Source organism: Jaculus jaculus, chromosome 3 (genome assembly GCF_020740685.1).
Source record: "Jaculus jaculus isolate mJacJac1 chromosome 3, mJacJac1.mat.Y.cur, whole genome shotgun sequence".
NCBI lineage: Eukaryota > Metazoa > Chordata > Mammalia > Rodentia > Dipodidae > Jaculus > Jaculus jaculus.
In genome coordinates this window covers 138,438,524-138,458,515 of record NC_059104.1, presented here as the reverse complement: position 1 = coordinate 138,458,515, position 19,992 = coordinate 138,438,524, and positions in this window count along the sequence as shown.

Here is a 19,992-nt window from a genome sequence, read left to right as displayed (position 1 = left end):
ACAATGCAGAAGCTCAGAGGCCTGTGGGAGTGGTGGCATCTTCCCCCTTTCTACTGAGACTTCAGTGTGAGAGGGCTTTGATAGTTGAGTTGGTGTTTAAAAATGTTGGTTCTGGTAATGCAGTCTTCTGAATGGATTTTCCGTTTTATGGTTTCATATTTAGAATATAAATGGAAAATTCTATTTACATGAATATTAAAATGAGGAATTTGCTGCTGAGGCCATGCAGAATTGTTAGCTATGATGAGACTATAATGACATATAGACTGAACAGGTAAAAAGCTACTTTTTTTTTTTTTCTGAATGGCTTCCATGAATCATTCTCTACCATCCCCTTACATACTAGATTAGGCACATATTCTTGCCATGCTCATTACAAAGAAAACCATGCTTAGATAAATTAAATATTGCCAAATGAGTGAAGTAAATGCCAGCATAATGAATATCAATCCATTTTGATTTGTTATATAGGTGTAGATAAGAAGAAAATGCATAAAGCATTCAAGGATTCTGAAGAAGTTCAATGTCCCAGAATAGGATAAGTGAATGTTTAACTTGCCAGAAATACAAAGTTTAATAGTTTGAATGACAATATCTGGGTTTCATCAAAACCTGAATTTCATTCTTACGTGTAACTTGGGCCACAATTACTTTGTCTCCTATATGAATATATTAAATGGGAGATTTGGCATTAGGCAATGGAAAAAAATAACATTTTAAATTAAGAAAAGAAAATTATATAATTTGTCACCATTCCTATTTAGTTCCAACACTTCAGTGAGACCAAACACTAATGATTTAAAAGCAACATATTTCTGTGTATATAACAATTCAAAAACTGTTGCATAAAGCTTGCAGAACTTCTTTGGAGAATCTACAGTAATTATATTTTAAGGAGTATTTGTAAACTCTAGTAATTACTGAAACAAAGACAAGCAAAAGACACATGAGCTACATTATGACAGAAAAGCAGGTGTGCCATTGAAATAAGCAAAGCTTTTGGGAAGTGTCTTCAACATCCTCAGAGTAATTCTCACACAGAGACTGTACCTCAACTGGCAACACTGTTGCTCATGTTTTGTATAATTCTCTTAAACTAATTGAATTTCTAGAATGGACTTATAATTTTTGCTTTCCCTAGGGCCAGCTGGAGAGGACTAGGGTCTAGAGTATAAAGTTGCACATAAAAACACAGAAGAAAAAAAAAAACAAGCTTTTATTCTCTCAATGTTTAGCTAAAATTAAAAAAAAAAAAAACATAAAGACTGAATCATAGAACTGCTATGAACAACTGGCTGTTTTTCATTTATATGTCATAGGAAGTTGAGCCTATTTTGGCTTAAGGAGAATTCTTTGCAAGATGCAGGGATCTAAGTTGCCAGAGTGTTGCCATATTTCTGGTTCCTTCTTCTAGTTCCTCTGTCTGTTACTGAGATTGTACCATGTGCCAGCCCAGTACAAGGTGGTGCTAGACACTCAATAATGGTGAGGAGTCAATAGGAGGTAGACATGGATAAATGAGGCCAACACAAGGCCAGGAAAAGGATCCATTCATCCTAGTAAGGAACATGGCTGTTTAGAAGTGTTTAAGGAACATCAGTAAATATCAGAAATAGGTGGTGCTCTTGACTCAGTTCACGTGCCCTATCATCCTGTGTTTTTTCCAGATAACACTCCAGGGATTTGTTCTAAAACACACTGAATGAAACTCTTTTCTATTTGCTTTCCCTGTAAGTTTTATACCTTTTTCACTGCTCTCTGGCTACATGTTTCAAGTGCTGATTAATCAAGCTCCAAATCATGTCAGCAACCCCCTTGAATCTTGTTTAAAATGAAGGCATTTAGAGGAAGAGAGTGGGTTTCATCTGCAATGGTGAGAACCATTATGTTTGTATCTGCATTCTTCATACTTTTGTTTAGTTAGCACCCCAAAATGGCAAATGCTATGTTCAATAATTAAGGTTTGCATTTTATTAACAAAGATGGATACTTCTTACCATAGTTGATAGACAGTAAGGAACTCCCCATGAGAGTATAAGAAACAGGTTGAATTCAGAACTTGCCAGTAGACGGCTCTCTTTCTCAACTATCCATAGAACACTTATGTGCCAGACTCCGTTTGAAACACTAAGGACATGCTGTTGAGAAAAATGAACTTGGTGTTTCTACCATGAAAAAAAATATGTGCTTTGAAACTATCCCTCAATTGCCATGGCTTGTAGTTCAATTTTATTTTCTAGCTCCTTTTTCATTGTTTATAATACTTCCTAGAATTCCATGGTCCCTTTTGAAGAAGAAAACAAGGTAACTAATAGTGTACTGACACCTAGGTCTCATGAAGGAAGTTTTTGTCACCCTTTTTGAGTACATTAAATCCTTGCTTCTCAAAGTTTTTGTCAGAGGAAATAAATGGATAAAAATATAAAGAAAAAGAAAACTATACACATGGCTTCTTGGTTATACCTGCAGTTAAAGGTACAAGGCATTGGAATTTCCTATCTGAAATGGGGCATATACTGTTGCAATTATTTTCTTGTTGCTGGTAGAAATCATCTGACCAAGAACAGCTGATGGGAAGAAAGTTAGTCATTTTGGCTTACAGATTTGAGGGGAAGCTCCATGATGGGACAGGAAAATGTGGCATGAGCTGAAGCTAGAGATCACCTCCTGGCTAATATCAGGTGGAGTGTGTGCCAAGCACTGGCAAGGGGAAGCTGGCTATAAAACCCATAAACCAATATACAGCAACACACCTCCTTCAGGAAGGCTCCAATTACCAAATTTCTACCAGTTCAGTATCCAGCAGTCAGAACACATAAGATTTTGGGGGGGAGCTATCTGACTCATGCCACCATACACCCTTTATGTGAGGAATGTTTTATTCTTTCCAAAACATTATTTTTCTAATTTATAGGGTACCTAAGGGGAAAATTTGAATTATAATTATGGTTCATTAGACAAGTGGATAACTGAGATGTGGTATATCTACACGATGGAATTCTACACAGCAGTAAGGAAAAAATGACACAATGAAATTTGAAGAAAAATGGTCGAACCTGGAACAGATCATTCTCAGTGAAGTCACCCAATCACAGAAAGATAATCGCCGCATAGTCTCACTCATCTAACCTGAATCAACCCAAGATGCCGACATGCCCAGCAAGCATCTTGAGGCAGGACAATAGGATGGGTGGGGAGTGAGGGCAGGGTAAAAGAGGGGGAGGGTCACAAAACTGGACCCAAATGGCCATGGTACCATACAATTCTACATCCTAAGAGATAGTCCAAATTGTTGAACATTCACTAGGTCCTTGGAGGGAACATCTGAGTCACAAGGCCCTGGAGAGGGTACTATGAACACTGACCTTAATCTCCTGTTTCTCTCTTTCTATCTCCCTCTTCTCTCTCATCTCTCTATTTCTTTTATATTCCTTATTATATTCTTCCCTTTCTTCTTGGGTGCTGACCTATAACTCCCAGTACCAGCAGGTGGCTATAATCCACAGTGAGCTTTTGATCAGGGAGACCTACAATGTTTCCCAAAAGAAGGCAGATTTCTGTCAGAGTATGCAATGACCCACCAAAAGTTAGTGGTAAGACCCTACTGATGAAGTCACCATATGCTGTTGGCACGTAACACGGATGGAAGCTGGAAGAAAGTCAGTCCCCAGACAGTACGTCTAGTACCAGAAGGTGCTATATGACCAACTGGGGGAAAATGACCAATATCTGTCCAAGAAACTCATGGTCTAACCTACTTAGCAGCAAATGACCTGACGTGATGCTCACACAAGTGCAAGAGTGGTGCACAGCCATGGTGATATTAAAAGAGAGGAAGAGAGTTGTTGAAAGTAAACTTAAAGGAATAATAGACCATTGTGATTGCAAGGATAAAATGTGTTTTTTTTCACATGATGAAATAAGCTTGAGAAACATTTCAATGATATTATATGCTTGTAGAACACATTTCAGAAAATAAAACGTATTTAATATTCTGAGGAGTCATGTAGGAGTAAAATTCTGATAATTTAATTTAAAATCTGCCATTATGCTTACACTTTCCAAATTTATTCAACAATGGAATGCATTTTTATTTTTGGTGTCAGCTGTTAGAATTTGCCTCATTGTATACACTTTGGGAAGCTTACATTTGAGCTATCTAAGGGGATTAAATGATTAAGAAATAATTTCTTAAGTAATACAAGTTATAAACCAAGAATACATTTACTTAGGAAACAAACTGAGAAAGCATATATGGCCTGTGGACATTTTCTTGCTACAGAACTGAAGATGTGGCAAAATAAAAGAAAGAGTTATAGTGAATACAAACTTGGGTGAAGCAAAGGTCAGGCTAAGACTTAGATCCAAGGTGCATTGTTTGAACAATGACAGAATAGCTTTATAATTAGAATGTAGACCCCTTGCCAATGATGTTGGAATATAAAGATATCTCCTTGAAGTGTTTTAAGTATTTCTTATGTTAAAAGACCAAGAGGATACATAAAGTCACACAAACTTTAAGTGAACTATACAATAAAATCAGGTAGGTACTGTTCTGTCAGCTTGGAAATGAAGAAGAAAAAATGAATACTCTGTAAAGTTGGCCTAGAACTCCATGTGCTTTCCATTGTGCTATCCAAATTAGGACTTCCTGTTGCATCACTGCATCAGGAGAGTTTGTGTTACCTATGGAATAGACTTACTTGGTAAGACTTGAATCCATGTTCATGAAGACAATTTGATAGAGGCTGCCAATGGACTGATAACTTGATCTAATCATAGGTGCAGTGGTGGACAGCATTGTTTGAGTTCTTAACCTGTGTGAAATACTGCTCTGAGTTTCATCATCTTAGTGTATCTTTATTACTCCATAAATTCCATTGTCTGTTTCACAGAGGAGCATCGAAGCACTTTGCCGAGACCTCACTAATTGCTTTTGAGAGGACATAGCTCAAACGAAGACTTCTGACTATAGCTTTAGAATGATCTTGGGAGTTTTGAGAAGAGCAATTGTGATTCTTTTGTCAATCACTTTACAATCTTTATAATGTAGCAGAGTATTCCTTTAACCCCAGGGAACAAGTACTACATTTCCTTGAAGAGAAAACTCTTGCTAACTCATACTTTGACAGAAAACCTATTCATGGATTAGGCAATTGGTCACAGGGATGGACTATCAGCCCCCTAAGTGTTGCATAGAAAATGAAGAAAGCTCATCTTTTCTGACAAGGTAACATAGTCAGGCTCATTTAGGTAAGCTTCCCATCCATATAGGAATGTAAAGGAGTTGGGATGAAGGTAATGAGTCTTTCACAACTTCATAAGAAGTGTGACCTAAGATAGAAGTAGAAGTTGGCTAAATTTTTGTTCAAAAGAACATTCTCATGTGCTGGATTTTAAATTAGCATGAAAGCTCTTAGTTTTCTCCTTCTCTCTGACAATGCTCCAGACCACAAACTAATAGCAGAATTAGATCATATGATGTGATTGGAAATTTAGACACAGAAACACATCCCATCCAACATGTTAGTTATGGTATATGGGATGAAGTAACATTAATTCCTTGGCTTGACTTTCCCACAAATCCACAGATTAAAAAATGCTTCTTGTAGAACCCTAAGTGCAACCAATTTACCCTCTGTGCAAGAACTTGCTACTGACAGAATGATAAGATCATTCAGGAATGGGGAAGGATAAATAAAAATTGAGTAATCTTCTTGCATTCGTGGCAAATAATACTGAGTAATAGACACCAAACAGTTTCTAAAGTTCTGTAATATTTACAATTATCATAATAGTCTCCTTGAAGAGGGGTCTACCTTCTCTTTTAATGTATCATCCTTTAGCATCACGGATTCTATAGGATATAACAAATATTCTGCAATAACATAGAAAGATGTTTGGTGCATTTATATTTTGCAGATATTCCATTGGAAATCAGAATTCTGACAAAAAGCCTACCCCAGGGGGAAAAAAATATGGCATTAATTTGGATAAAAAGTAAGTATTCAAGAATGAAATCATCAGAAAATGATAAAAAATGCCTGTCTTCATTAACAAAGATAAGTTTACTGTAGTATATACTTTATCTGAGAATCTGTTGCTTAGAGCAAAACTAGAACTCCGTGAGAAACATTTAAAAGACAACTCGATTTGAGTCCCCTTGTTTCTCTTCCCGATTGATACATGTGACCTCCTACATTTCAAATGAAAAGTCCTCAGACAATCCTAATCACATTGTCAGTCAGATAGTCATCTGCTGAAAGGGGCTCCTTCACCTTTAAGGATGCATGTACAATAGTGATATGTAAGCAGCTCAAAGACTCAATACCCCTTTTTTCTGCAAAGCAAGACTGGGTTAGGAAAAAATCAATATGTTGGAAGTAAAGGTCAGATGAGGAAAAGTGACATGAAACAGAACTAAGGGAACAATATCCTTCATGGAGACTGTTTGAAGTTTCCTTTACCCTTGTGCTGGCTGCAGTGCAAATATATTTTATCCTAGAATAGAAGGCCACATTCTTGAGGAAAAGTCATATTTTAAATATTTATCTATGCGGCAACGTCCTTATTGCATATTATCTGTGCCCTATCGACTAATACTCAAAAGAATAGGGTTTACTTTAAAGTGCACATTGCTTGTGAATTGGAATGGCCTGATTTTTTTTTTCTTCTTGCAAGCAATAGGATTCGAACACACATATGCATTTGCCTACCTTTTTGAACAGTTTCTCAATTTACTTTTTTCAAGTGGGCCAGATGTACTACTATAGCCCTTAAAAGGGTCAGGACCATCTCCTTATTTCCCCACTCTCTCTACTTATTGCTTGGGTATAGCTTTAAAGTAGCCCATGAACCCTTTTCACTCCTGGAACACATTTACCCACAATTAACAATCAAGCCGTCTTCCCTTCATTCAGTCGTCCATTCTCCCAGGCCTCATTTTCCCTGCCTCTCTCTTGATCCACCATTGTGCAAGGAGCTGTTTGTGCCATCTCAATCTACCCCCCTCACCAGCCGCACAAGGATTGGGGAGGGTGGGGTGGGGGAAGAAAGCGCCAGGCATTCAGAGGCTGAATAGCAAATTGCTCTTGAGTGTCCTTGCTTTCCCCCGGCGCCCCCCTTCCTTGGGAAGGACAAGGGGGGGCGCTGAAAGCAACCATACATTTTGTTCAGTGCTCTTGAAAACAAGCGTTTCACACCTGAAGCCTTTCACAGCAGCCCAGAAGCACCCCTTCAAACCACTTAATTGCCAATTGCTTCAGAGCCCCTTGTAAAAGTCCATTATGTCAGCCAGCTCTATGGCGGAGACAGAGTATGTGAAATGAGAGTTCTTCTTCCAGGGCCGAGGCGGCACGAAGCTTCGCCAGATCACTGGTTTTGCTTGTTGCTAATAGGATGCTATTGGCTCCTGTTGGAGGTATGCACGAAACCTCCCTGTAGCATTTGAAAATGAAAGATGCAATTTTCCGTGTGTTCTGTGTCAAAATAGCATACAAATAAATAGATACCAGATATAGACAAGAAAGGGATCCTTACACCATCATTTGCCGCTGGGAGTTGGGGCAGGCGATACGCAGCCGATGGACAGCGCCTACAACGTGCAGACTGGGTCGCCTTCTGGCTTTCTTCATTAGGTTGAAAGAAATGAGAATGCATACAAATTCTCAAAGTTAAGAGGCTCTATCCTTGACGTCCATGGACACTGACAATAAGATATTCTGCAAGGAGAGAAGGCTGGCCCTGGAGACAATGAAACTGAGTGCTTATTCACTAGATAATTGTTTCAAAGTTGCAGCTGTGGGAATTAATTTTTAAATGACTTTGCTTTTTTTTAGAGGCATCCCTCCCTTCATAACTTGTACCTTCAATCTTGACTACAATTAGACATAACACAATTAATTTGTGGAAGTACCATACCTGCCCGCACCTGAGTTATGAATAAAATGTTCACGGAGTATTTTGGGTGGTAGGCAACACTTCTACTTAGCTGTTAGGAAAACAAGGTTACCCAGGGGTTAGAGACATCATGATAGAATAGGATCTGACCAGAAGAGCCACGGAGCTGATGACAGAGACCTGGGCTTGATTTGTTCAGATATGTAAAATAACGGTACGTCCTTTTCAGTGATCATTCTGGGTTACTGGACTCTATCACTACTCTCCTAGCACTTTGAAAACCTTGTCCCTGATATTAGAGGAATTTGAATAATAAGAAAGCACATCCTGCAATATTCAAGTGTGCCTATATTCCTCTGTTTCACTAACACTGCCAGTGTCTCTGAGGTATTTGAATTGAGGCTTTGTGTTGAAACCAGTGCTTCCCTTCCCATAAATAGCAAATTTGTATATAAAAGAAGAACTAGGAAATAAGACATTTGTTTCTAACAAAACATGTTGTCTTCTATTTTGATCCAAAATACTCCATATCTTTTAACTGTGATGTTGCAAGGTTTGTCTTCCCCATCCTTGTAAAGTTCCTTTGATGCAATATAGTCCTTTCCTGGACACTGTGATTCTTAACCTTTCTTCTCAGGTTTTCTCATGTTTGTTAGGGGCACCCTGTGACTTCTACCTGCCGCTGCTTGTCAAACCATTGCTCTTCTGACTTCTGAGGCTAACTCACCAGGCCTGACCCCTTCTACTCGTTGAAAGCATTTAATTATGCCGCCCATGTCCTATGATGTACAGGAGCTGTGGTGTGCATCAGAATCTAGAGCAAGGGAATGGGAACAGTACAGTTGAGAACATATTCATATTGATCTATCCATATATGAAGAGCTTAAAATGGCAAGGACTTCCCAGTTCTCATACCTCAAATTCAGATAAAGCTCCTCAGATATTGTGTTGCGATGGCTTCTTTTTGTATGTTTTTTTTTTTTTTACATGGTTTGTATTCTTCTCTAACTTAGTTTTCTCTGTGGAAAGTTTAAAACAAATGTATTTACTCCATTCTGTTTACCATCTAGCAGTCCTACTTGTGCTACAGATATCTGATGCATTCTCATTAGATGTTGTGACAATGTAAATGCCTGGATATCTTTCTTATGGACTGAAGTAGTGAATAAAGACAGAATAACACCTTGCTCAGTCAGGATCACCCATTAGGCAAATGAAAGAAGAATGTGGCTATTGCATACTGAGATGGAAAGCTGGTGAACACAGTCTTGTGTAAACTTCCATCTTTGCATAGACCATCTCCAAACAATCCTCAGCAATGTAGCAAGGACCAGATAACAATATAACAATGTCTACTAGGATACTATTGGATCTAGTCCTAGTCTTATCTGCCTTTCACTTGTGTGTGTGTATTGCCCTTTTAATTCTGATCATGTATATATATATATATATATATATATATATATATATATATATATATATATATATATATATATATTTCTAATTACAGGAATATGGCCACATCTATTAATGGACATATTGTCTGTAGCTCACTTCCTTAAGAGTGGAGTAGTTGCAAAACAGATCATAGAGATTAAGTATCCTAAATTATGCACTTCAGGGCCTTTTAACAGAAAATCTTTCAAAGCCTGAGAATGGAAAAGAGGAACTGTTAAACTTCTTATTATACCTTTTACACAGGAGAATAGAGAGTACAGAAAACTAAATCATATACTCTTATTGGGAAAGACTTATATTTTTATAAAATTAGAGTAAAAGTCACTGAGGAATACCATGCAGGTATGTGTATCTTAACTCTATTTTAGTTGTATTATACTTAATTAATGATTTTTGTCACATTTTTGGTAGATTTTGTCCAGTGAAGACAAGAAAAGAACTGTACTTATGATTTGACTGTGGATATGTCTGTCAAGCAGATTCCATTCATGATTAATAGTGCAAAGAGTGCAAACTGAATGGACACTGTGGAGAGAAAGCATTTCAGAAATCTTGAATTCTTCAGGTCCACTTTTTTTTTTTTTTTTTGGAAATGGAGTTGACAGTGCCATGCAAAATGCTCTGATGGTTATTTGTCATCCATGTTCACTATAGCACTCACCTTTTAGACAATGGAGAAGGCTTTTGCTTTCTTAGTATGTACAACTCTGCACATTTCAAAAACAGTTTCTTCATTTTGTGTGTGTGTGTGCGTGTGTATTCCCTTTATGCCACGTACTCCAACTTTTAGGCAGTGTTGAAATGAATTTAATCTTTCTTAAGGAATAGGTTTAGTAAATTGCTTGAGCAACAAAAACACCTTTCATTATTCAAGAAACAATTCATTTCCCATGGTAGAGTCTGGCTTCTTCTTAGTCAACATATTCAATGTAACAGCTGCTGTCCACACTACCCTTTGGCACAAGTATTCCAACATTCTTCTTCATTTTACCTGGCAACATTAGTTGACAAAAAATAGTAGAAGATTTAATCAAAGCCTTGCCAATACCTGTCTGGTACCATATTTGTAATACTTCATTCTTTATGGTCCTTTCTGGCTATTTTCAAAGGAAGAAGATAAAGGAGGTGTCTTTCTATGAGGAATAAATACAGGAACTGAATTAACTCTCACTTAGTGAATGGCCTTCATATCTCTGGGAAATTTCCAACTGAGGAAGTTGAAATCTACCTGAAATTGACTGTCTTTCAGCAGTTCAGGAAAACCTTGTTCAACTGAGAGTGTTGCAACATGTTGTTGCAATATGCTTTCATGCAATGTTGGCTTTGTATAAAAGTGCTCCAATAATTTTGAGCGTTTGTTGGGAGTCTAGATCTCTGTGTGTATTATCTAACTTAACATCAAGTACAAATGTTCTTTAATTCTCTACTGATGTTTGTTGTGGTAGGAAGCTGATTTTGCCACGTTTACAGACAGGGAAATAAACTGAGCCACACAGAGGCTATTCACCTTGACAGAGCTAGAAGGAGAGTCTTCCCACTCCTTAGATACTGCTGCTCTCCACCAGTGAGAGCCCCAGGAAATTGTGGGGGATGCAACACATTGTAATCTCCACATAAGCTGTTCTTCAGCTGAGATGGGCCATGTGTGTTAATTCCACATATCACCAAGGGAATAACCCAAATTGACCATCAAATCAATCTGCCTAAGACTAAAGTCTCTGGAGTAAGATGAGTGGCAGGGTCAGACATAGAATAGAATCTATAAGGAAGGATTGATTATGTGTTCTGTTCATTTCTCATTTAGTAAAATATACATTGATATTGAGTTTCATGTGTGGGGATTGCTTGTGCTTTAAATGTGGATATAATGCGAGAATTCATTCTCAGTTCTCTAGTCACCATTATCATATATACAATGGCAATAATAATAATGGCCATATCCATCATCTACTCACTATATCTTAATACTTTATGTGGGTTTTTTTTTTTCTCCTCAACCCCTTAACAATAGATAACCTATTGGATCTCTCACTAGGCAGGAAAATGCAGGTTCAACAAGATGAAATGGTTGCTTGCTTACAGTCATAAGAGAAATAAACATCAGAGTGGATGTATAACTTTGGTCACCATATACTGACATTATATTTTTCTTACCACTGTACAGCAAAGTATATTGGATTCCTCAGTGAACTCATCTCTACCCATGGTTACAGTTGATTTGAACATGCACCAATGATGCCCCAATGTTGTTCTTAATAAGAAAGGCTTTGGTGAGGAAAGACATATCTCTATCCTTGTAGAATTCACCATTTATGTTCAAATAAGAACATTGTCCAAGAAACATTCTAAAATAAAAGATATTAAAAGGTGGAAAAAATAAACTCACTATGTTCTCCACCTCCTTGCATTTACCTCTTCATATTTTTTCCTGATAAGTTACACATTTCTTCTAATTTTCCAAGCATGAGTCCTAGAAATAATTTTAGCCCCATCCTCCGCTCTCTCTGACATTCAGAGACGTTTCTCACAATGTTTAATTTTTTAAAATTTTCTCTAAGATTTGTCTCCTTATTCCATCCCCTTGCACACACAAGAAGTTATATTTCTTCCTTTGATTATGTGTTGCTATTACTTAAGCCCAATGTCTGCAAAACTGTTGTGTGTCTTGGACCTAAAGAGATTTGTGTGAAGATGTTCTGATTACATTCTCTGAGATTGAGTTTATTCAATAGCTTCTATTGGCCATCATCTCAAACCAACATACAAGGACCTTCATGAGCTGGCTCCTTTTCACTGGACTTACTGTCTCCCTATCTCTCTCCTGAGCTACAGTAGGCACACAAAGGCAGCAGCAGGCATCACTGTACTGGGACTGGGACTGGGCCTGGTACATGGAGAATGCTCAACCAATAATTGTTGAATAAATTCATATGTTATTAGTCAAAAGATTCTATCAAAATTGATTATGACTTCATATTTAAGATCTACAACTCTCCATGAATGAGCTATTTTTTGTGTTAGTGGCCAAATTGAATTTTTGGCAGCCTATTATATTCCAAAATTGTTTATAAGTTAGTAATTAAGCTATCACAGCAAATATTCATATCAGTGTTATACCTGCACTGAGCTGTTCTTCTCAAAAATAAAAAATAAAAAAACTTTGGGTGAAATTAATTTCAAGGCACCTGGCTAGTTTTTGATGCAAATTATCTCTATTTTTGTTTTTATTTTTATTTTTTTAAAAAAGCCAAGCGAGGCATGGTGGCACACAACTTTAATCCCAGCATTCTTGAGGCAGAAGTAGGAGGCTCACTGTGTGTTCTGGGCCATACTGGAACTACAGAGTGAATTTTATGTTAGCCTGGACTTCAGTGAAACCCTACCTCAACAGACCCCAACCCCCTTCCATATCCAAAGAGAAAAAAAAACAAAACAAACAAACAAAAAAAAATGCTTGTGTGTTTTGTTTTTTGAAACTGTTATCCAATATTGCTATTTTGCCGATTAAAAGTTAACTTGCTTGCCCAGTGGCTAGAAATGGATAGTGGAGGGGGAATAGCATTTGCCAACTCTGTGTCTTTAATTTGAGTTAAGCCACTGGCCACCTCCACACACAGCCATTCCCAAGGCTGTTCTTAACAGGCCTTTAAGAGATAATAATCAAAGTGTTTCTTATGAGAAACATCTGCATGAGGTCTAGTGAAGATTCCTCATAATACCATACTTCCCACACTACAGCTTCATATGAACTTCCCTTATATTTGGTGGTCCTGTGGAAAACCCTGGAAAGTTTCCCTGCCTATGCCTTCAGGATCTCTTCATGTATCTTCCTTTTTCTCTCTGCAGAACTAACCACATTGTCTTGTTTGACAGAAAAGAGTCTCCTGAAGAAAATACTGTGACTGGACACCCCATGTTTCCCCTAGTATCTGAATTACTTATAAGTGAATATAGAATATATGAGAAAAACCTATATTCATTATAAGAATAAACACACAAAAATATTATAGAGACATATGGATTTAGTACATTCAATAACTTTTGAAATTTTCTTGTCTGTGTAAAATTCATATTTTGAATGTAAGAAGCTCACATACTCTAGATGTATAGCAATGCGTACAGTATAGTCTGAGACCACATATATAGGCACCAAAGATCAATGAGATCCACCAAAATAAACCCATAAAGGCAGGAAGAAATATGAAGCCCTTAATGAATGTTAGATTATATATCTGATTGAAGTTTAGAATTCCACAAGGAGTAAAGAATGAGAAACTACTGGCAAAGGTAGATGAATTCAGCAGTGAAGGGGCCTGATCTCTTCCTCTGTGAGGAGGCCCCAGATTGCCACTACATCTTGCAGAAAGCAAGTCCAGCTTCTCTCTTGTGCCACAGACTCCATATCCCCATACCCCAGGTAGGAAAAAAAAAAAAAAAAAGTCTGATTTTACTGTGTGCTTAGGCATGTGGTGTTTTTGGAAAAAAATGGAGTGTGGGCGTCCACCTAACTACCCAGGAGGGATCTGAAATATGATTGAAATTTCAGAAGACTTTTCTACTTCTGAGTCCCTAGGAACCAAAACAGTCAACCAGTTGAATGTACTTTTAAGCCCCCAAAAGCATTAAGGTATTTTTATATTGCAAAAAGAGGTTAAGAAGTGGCATTTTTTTGCCATGAATTATTTGAAAACTACTTGCCACACCCTAAGTAAATGAAATGATTAAGTTCTTCTAACCCAGCAGTTGCTTTAAATAGGGAAAATGAGGCAAATTAGATTAACTATGAACATCAATCAATAAGTTTCCAATCTTCTCACTTTCTCATTCTCCCTGTCTTTTATTTTTGCTCATGTTTAGAATTGTGTGAATGTAAGTATGTATGCCATGGCACACAGCTGGTGGTCAGAGGACAACTTCAGGTGTCAGTTATTACTTCCACCTTGTTTTGAAGTAGGATCTCTCTTGTTCATCAGTACATATATCAGGGTACCTGGCCCATGACCTTCAAAAGACTTTTCTGCCTCTATGTTCCATCTCCCCACAGTTACAGCAAGTGTTTTTACCCATAAACCATTTATCAAGCCCCTTTCCCTATCTTTGAAGGCAGTATACAGTAAACACAGTATACAGTGTTTACTACAATACACAGTATGGGTATTGTACCACATATACAGCATAAAAGTTGACTTTTATAATTAATTTTGATTATCTACTAAGATAAGAAATATATGAGGATATAAATTTCATCATAAGTATTTAATAATTATTTACTAATTATAAAGCCATAGTTAGGGTTGACTTTTGGAAAATGAATGATTTTCTATGGAGTCAAAATCCAAAATAACGTTAGGAAGAAATCCTTTGAAATTTATTTCTATGGTCATCTCTGGCTTCCAATATTGGCTGGTTGTTCAATGAAGAGCAAGTTAATGTAAGAAAATGAAAAGTATCTATCTCTGCATGCTCCTATTTCCTATCCCTAGCTTTGTGGATTGGTTTAGTGAGTGAGGATTACTCCCACTCCCTATGATTCATAATGGACATCCCTGAGGCAGAATTTAGGCATACAAAAGTTGGAATGCCATTGATGAGCACTGCTGCCTTAGTTTGGCATTCACTACTACTTTTTTTCCCCCAGGCCAGGGATTTGGATAATTACCTTAGTTCCTACTGGGTGGTATCACAAGCCAAAGAGTTCTCCTGAGAGAAGAACTGCCTCAGGTTTTACAGCTAATAGTCTGAAGTTTTTGGACTCATTGATTTAGCTTTTTAATACTTCTTTGTTTTACTATTGGTCTTAACATCAAAGGACTGTTGTGGTGTATCAACTTTATATGTTTGGATTAATTGAATTAACTTTGTAACATTTCTGTTTTATTTGGAAATTACTGATCTCACTGCTGCTTTTTCACATGGAAACCAACCTCTATGTTTGCAAAGCTTTTCCATAGAAAACATTTTGAGGAAAGGGAGCAAATCTGTAATATTGCTTTCACTTGTCCCTCTAAGTGTAGCATAGGATCTATAAAATAAAGACTCAATAAGGGTTTGCTAACTCAGATCCTGAGTGTGTGCTGGCTTATGATGGAGGTTATATGGAAAGATTTCTGCAAGAAAATTATTTTTTTAGTACTGTCTATTTTCCTTATTAAAATTGTATTGAGAAAATCACTTGACCCATTTAAATTTCCAACTTTCTGTCTTATGAAAAGAAATATTCAGACACTTTGTAATTTGCAAATATTCTTAGTTTCAACTTACCAGGTTATCATGAGAACCAAAGGAGTAAGCATGTATGTGAAAGTGTCTACTCAAAACACATGGTAAAATGTGGTGGCATATACCTTTAATCCCAGCACATGGGAGGCTGAGGTAGAAAGATCATGGTGAGTTCTAGGCCAGCCTGGATTACAAAGTAAGTTTCATCATATCAGCCTGGACTAAAGTGAAACCCTGATTCAACACACACGCACACACAAACTTACAGAAATTTAAAGTATAATCTGAACTACATATAATAACATAAAATTCCTGAGTTTTTTTAAATTTTTATTTATTTATTTATTTGAGAAAGAGAGAGAGAGAGAGAGAAGCAGAGAGGGGAGCTAGAGAATGGGTGCACCAGGGCTTCTAACCACTGCAAATGAGTTCCAGATACATGCACCACTTTATACAACTGGCTTACATGGGTTCTGGGGAATCAAAGGTAGGTTTTTGAGTTATGAGCTTTGGTTAAGAGAATCACCTTAACCACTAAGCCTTCCCTCCACCCATGAGTTTTGTCTTCATACCTGATGCTCTGATATCACCACTGTGAGAGCTAAGATCCAGCACCAGACACCTCCTTTTCTTGGTTCTCATTGTTTTTCTTACCTGTGTTTGACCTGTTAATATCAAGATTTAAACATCTGATTTAAGGCCACAGTTGCCTGATTTATGTAGATGAGAGATCATGTATTGTACATTGGAATCTATACGTATTAAATATTTTGTCATGCCTAAAGCACAAGGGGAAGATGTATAGAAAGTAAACAAAAGAAGCTGAAGAGGTAGGTGTAAGTTGGATTTACAAATGAAGCAAGGGCAGTTGAAGTGGCTTCAAAACTTAGTTCATCCTTTTAGCTCAGTCCAGGGCATCAGAACTGTGAGCTATGATAAATTTTCTTTGAGAGGGATCCTCTTTATCTGTATGGTTCAAGATGAGTGTGGTGGTTTGATTCAGGTGTCCCCCATAAACTTAGGTGTTCTGAATGCTAGGTTCCCAGCTGATGGAGATTTGGGAATTAATGCCTTCTGGAGGGAGTGTATTGTTGGGGGCGGGCTTATGGGCTTTATAGCCAGTTTCCCCATGCCAGTGTTTGGCACACCTTCCTGTTGCTGTGGTCCATCTTATGTTGGCCAGGGGGTGATGTCCACCCTCTGCTCATGCCATCGTTTTCCCCTGCCATCATAGAGCTTCCCCTCGAGCCTGTAAGCCAAATAAACCTCTTTTTCCCAGAAGCTGCTCTTGGTTGGGTGATTTCTACCAGCAATGCGATCCGGACTGCAACAGTAAAGTGGTACCGAGGAGTGGGATTGCTGCTAGACACCTGACTGTGTGGCTTTGGCCTTTTGGAGCTGGTTTTCAAGAGGAATGTGGAAAGAGTTGAAACCTTGGCCTAAGAGATGCCTTGCAGTGCTGTAAGTACAGCTTGATGGTCTATTCTGGTCAGAGCTGAAAGACCTGAAGTCAATAAGAACTATGGACTGTGAGGTTTGGCTTATGAGGGTGAGAAAGAGCTTTTGCCTGGACTGGGCTAGCAGTTTGTGTGAGAAGCATGCTCTTGTGCCCATGTCCTGAGAAGTTGTGCAGGGTTGCTTTGCATAGAAATGAACTGGTGTGTGCAGAGGGATATGGCACAGAAAGAAAAATGTTTGGGTGAACTGTTGCCGGTTCAGCTGCAACTGAGAGATTACACCTTTGAGACTGGGCTAGCTGACCTGTGCTGGGGCAACAAGAAGAATGTAGACTCTTTTGAAGGGGCCTGAGTGCCAAGGAGTGTCCTGTTCTTCAAAGTCTGCTTTATTCCCCCCTGGATTAACAAATTGGCACCCTACCTGGTATCATGGAGTATAAGAAATGCTGGAAAGAGGGTCATTGAGTTTGCAACACGGTCTGGTGTTTTGGAAATGGCCATGTGCAGTATGAAGCAGGTTTGCTGGTTGTCTGCATAGAGACCCCATGGGGCCATGAGGATGAACCGTGGCTTGCAGTGGAGACCCAGTGGAGATGCCGGGACCATGAGATGGCTGCCGAGGAGCTGCCAGCCCTGATGAAGTTTCCCAGGACTGTGAGTAGCCTAGCTGGAGGGGCGGAATTGGAATGCCAGAGACTTGTTGCTGGTTAGAATTATCGGACTTGGAGATTTGTCACTGGCTAGAGTTGCTGGACTTGAAGCTACAGAGTTTGATGTTTGCCCTGGTTGTTTTAAATCTTGTATTGGTTGAATGTTTCTTTGCTATGCCCAATGCCATCTTTTGCAGTGTGAATATTTGTTCTGTGCCATTATGGGTTTTTTGAGGTTATTTTTTGGCATTATGGCTCAGTTAAAAGATCTTGAACTATGGGGATGTATGAACATCGTTGGGATTGATAAAAACTATGGGGACTTTTAAAATGAGATGAATGCATTGTATTTTACATCATGTATGGATATCAGTTTATGGGGGCCAGGGGCGGAATGTGGTGGTTTGATTCAGGTGTCCCCCATAAACTTAGATGTTCTGAATGCTAGGTTCCCAGCTAATGGAGATTTGGGAATTAATGCCTTCTGGAGGGAGTGTATTGTTGGGGGCGGGCTTATGGGCTTTATAGCCAGTTTCCCCATGCCAGTGTTTGGCACACCTTCCTGTTGCTGTGGTCCATCTTATGTTGGCCAGGGGGTGATGTCCACCTTCTGCTCATGCCATCGTTTTCCCCTGCCATCATAGAGCTTCCCCTCAAGCCTGTAAGCCAAATAAACCTCTTTTTCCCAGAAGCTGCTCTTGGTTGGGTGATTTCTACCAGCAATGCAAACCGGACTGCAACAATGAGTTATTTTAATTTCCCTAGATTTATTTTACTAATATGCATCTATTGATAGTGGTAAGTACCTATTTTCTTAATATGAACCTATTGAAAGTGGTATGATATCATTAAGTTTCAGTAAGACAAATCATTTAGCATGATTGAAAGCAGTGTTTGTCATCAGAGACCCACATGTTGCTCATTGGATTGCGCTAGAAGTGTTAAATACTACAACAACAGGAAATAAGTGTTTATGCTTCCAGATCTTGGCTATCTGCTTGTAGGAAAACTTGAATCAAGAAAAGTTGCCACTTTCATGCTTCATTTGCAACACTTATTGACTATTGCAAGGTAATGAGCAGATATAGTGAAATGAGATGTAGAAGAAAAAAGAGAAGTGATCTAAAAGAACAGAGAACAGATTTAGGTCTGATCTCTTGTTCATTTTCTCACCCTGGATAGTTCTTGGAAACCTTCTGGCCTTTGTTTTCCTCATCTAGTAAGTAAGAAGGTTGGTTTCCAAGTTTTCTATTGGCCCAATTGGATTAGTACTGTCATCACACTAATTGAGGGACAGTGACTCTTTAGTGATTGGAAATAAAGTACATTTAGGCCTGGTCTTGAAGAAAGACCAAGACTTCTGTAGGTGTACAAGAAGGTACAATTTACTGGGTCTGTAAGAACAGAAGTAGCAACATCCATTCAAAACAGACCATAAGAGGAATGGAATTTGGAAAAGGACATTATTGTGTGTTAACTGAGCCAAGGAGAAGAGTTAATGAGAGTTGAGAGTCTAACCTAGTTGTTGCAGTTTAGGCACTTCTTCTACTGGCATTATCCTAAGAAACTTACATTCATAGGAAGTAACTGAAATGATGGGACTGGTTCAGGGAAAGAAAATATCACAGTGTGAAACCCACATTTATGCAACACAATCCACCTTATTATAAACTGGCTTTGGAACCTTGTGGGGCTGTTTCTGTACAGAAGTAGAAGCCTAGTGCTGACTCAAAAATGTAGCTGTTATTAACATGTGGGGGGTGTTTCATGTTTTAATACCAAGAATAGAGAAGCCAACCTATGTAGGGTAAAAAATCTGAGAAAGATAAAATCTCATTTTTTCCCCTCATTTTAATGGCTTCTTGCTCCAGCTCTCTTTTCCGTTTGCTGGCTGCCACAACCCTAATTATAGAGTTACCCTTCCAAACAAACACAAATGGCCATTTGTCTATAATATCATTTCACAAATGCTGATATGAATAATAAATTGGCAGATACAATGGAAAGACAAGTAAGTACCAAATGGCTAAGGTATAGCTAGTATGGGTAATTTGAAATATTTTGAGTTCTAATAACGAAGTAAAAATTGTAAACTTGAGTAGGTTGTACTTTATTTTTAAAACAATATTGAATATGAAGGTATACTGAGGTAAAAAAGTATCCAAACAGTTTTGTTGACTTCAAATAGTTCAAGCAAGTTGTTGGGAAGATACAGAGAAAATTAAAATGATCAGTCAATTTAACTCAGTTTGAAAAATATTTCAAAGGTCAATCTTATGGAAAGAAGCCTTATAATGGGTTTTATAAAA